This window comes from Hippoglossus stenolepis, chromosome 7 (assembly GCF_022539355.2).
Source record: "Hippoglossus stenolepis isolate QCI-W04-F060 chromosome 7, HSTE1.2, whole genome shotgun sequence".
Taxonomy (NCBI): domain Eukaryota; kingdom Metazoa; phylum Chordata; class Actinopteri; order Pleuronectiformes; family Pleuronectidae; genus Hippoglossus; species Hippoglossus stenolepis.
The window spans coordinates 28,159,821-28,162,413 of record NC_061489.1 but is presented as its reverse complement, the minus strand read 5'-3'; the positions used below and the strand labels follow the sequence as shown (position 1 = coordinate 28,162,413).

At 43.6% G+C, this 2,593-nt stretch overlaps 1 protein-coding gene across 1 annotated transcript in view; it reads left to right on the top strand.

Moving 5' to 3' along the window:
* maml1 (mastermind-like transcriptional coactivator 1) overlaps window positions 1-2,593 on the top strand; it is a gene marked incomplete at its 5' end in the record, with an annotated part of 11,819 nt that overhangs the window by 4,274 nt on the left and 4,952 nt on the right.

Genomic DNA, 2,593 nt, shown 5'->3' with positions numbered 1-2,593 from the left:
GTTGGTTTGCAGTGAAAACACTTTGTTGGAGAGTTTGGACTTTTGGACCAATCACAGGAAGTAGAGACAGAATTAAACATAGAAGAAGAAGAAGAAGAAGAAGAAGAAGAAGAAGAAGAAGAAGAAGAAGAGGAAGCAGCTGCAGTCTTCACCTCCAACAATATAATGTTTGAACCACGTGGACGTTCATCTGGTGCATTTGTGGAGTACTGTAGTACTGTAGAGTATTGTGCCTGAAGGTGCTGATGCTGCTAGTAATACCATCATGATGTTACCATGACAACCAATGAACCCCCCCCAACTGACAACACGCCCACGTCAGACGCCGTCTACAAACCAATCAGAGTCAAGTACAGGTAGACTCCGCCCACATAGGTGATGACCACAGTACGTACGTATGTCAGACAGAATTCTTTCGTCCCTAAATTACAATGTGGAACCAAAACTAACAGATCAAATGAAACTATGGAACAAACATGAAGCTTCAGACTCTGAGGAGAGAAAATGTCCTAAAAAGGGAAACTATCACTGATGTGCATCTTCTTAGAGGAGGTGACTCAGAGCGTCTGACGTATCATCCTTAAGTGCAAAAGCCAAAAGGTTTCTTTGCCCTCAGCAGAGAAACCAGGAGAAACTGTCTCTGAGTCTGTAATTTATGATTCATGTTGAGCAAGAGCAGCAGAAAGCAGCCGAGCGCTCAGGAGCTGAGTGTCAAACACGCCTGTCGGGGGAAGAAGAGTTTAAAATCAGACCCGAAGAGTCAAGGGATATCTTTATTTTAGAAAAATTCACACATATGCAAAAAAGTGTTTCCACAGAAACCAAAGAATGGAATTAAATATACAAATGACAAAAGTAGCTCCCCAAACAATAAATATATATGAGGAGGAAGCAGGTACCAAAAATATGTGACAGGATCTACTTTAAGAAAAAAGTCAGAAGTACGAGTCCTGCTTGGTGCCCAGTGAACCAGTCACATGTTACACTTGTTTTATATGTCATCGAATGCTCCTGTAAGTGAACATGTAGCTGGGAGCTAACTGTGATACCACTCAGCTTCATGAAGCTGCTCGCCTGTAGCGCTGTTAGCTTATCGTAGCCTAGTTATTCAGTCTGCTGTGCTTGTGCCTGGATAAAAGCCCGTGGCCGCACTTTCCCTGTGTTCGAGTGCAGCTGTAGATTCTGTGATTACATGAAGAACCAACACGCTGCTGAAAAGTGAACCAGGACACTGAGATCTACTCTGAGATAGGAATTCTTTTAAATTGTCTTCAACATTGTGAGATAGGACGTTATGTGACATTTTACTAATTTCCCAGAGAATAATTCATGAACCTTGATGGAAAATAACAATCTGACATATTTAGACGACAGATATCTTTGAGTTCGTGTAGTTTGCTGCAGCTTGATTGAATTTGTGTGTTGGGCCTCATCCTACTGACAGTGTAACTGACTAAACAAGGGAGTCTGTTGGTTTTGTAGAATCCATCTCATGTACATATCCCATCAGGCTCTGCAGCAGAAGCTTAAGCGGAGCATTTGAAGGCAGCATCAGCCTCCTATTGTCCACAGCTTAGCTCTGGGTTAGTGTTACAGCTTAGACACCACTGGTATTAACACTCGAGGATCCAAATCCTTCCGCAGGCCGAGCGGCAGAGCGTCTGTTTCAGTTACACGTTCAGCAGAATTCATCGTTTTACATTTTAACTCCTGAACGTCGTACCACACGGAGGTTTTAATCGTAAACGAACCTGTAGAGCAGCTGCAGGCTTTTAATTTCCCGTCCAACCTTAACTGTCTCTTAACTCTCCGCGGTGAGATTTTAACGATTACTCGGATGAACGTGATTACCGTTGACTAATCCTCCAAATCATCTGTTTAACGACGTGCACCGTCACTCCAGAGGCTTTCAGCAGCTCCGGCTCGGCAGGGAAAGACAAAAGCGTCGCTCTGTTTCCAGCCTGTGTCACGTCGTCACAGGTTTTAAGGGCACGTCATTTATCTCACGAAGCCGTGAACTCGGAGGAGCTACTGACCCAGAACAGACGGAGGGCGCTGCACGACCACATGTCTCTCTGAGAGGAAACAACTGACGGTTTAACGCTCTCACTTGTTATTTAACCACACAATGAACTGATAGATAGAAAAATCTATTCATTTATAATCAATAATACCATTTTGGTTCATTGCAAATGTTGGTTTTGTTCACAGGCTTAAAAAAATGTTAATCCAGTTTGATTTGACACAAAGTTGTCAAGAAGAGATGTCACTAAAAATTACAGTTTGGCCTCATGGGGGCGCTATATAAAAGACCAAACTCAGAGCATGAACGTCTATATAAAGCTTCAAGTCAATTATTGGTCCAGTAGTTGTTAAGATATTGGTTTTCTCGGTAGAAATTAGAAATAGAGCGATAAGTGTGACCTGCATGTGGCGTCCGACCCACAGAGCTGCAGCTGAACAGCGGTGCAGCCGAGCAGAGGACGATCGGCATGAGGGTTAGAGAGAGAGAGAGAGAGAGAGAGAGAGAGAGAGAGAGAGAGAGAAAGTGAGAGAGAGGGTGAGAGAGAGAGAGAGAGAGAGAGAGAGAGAG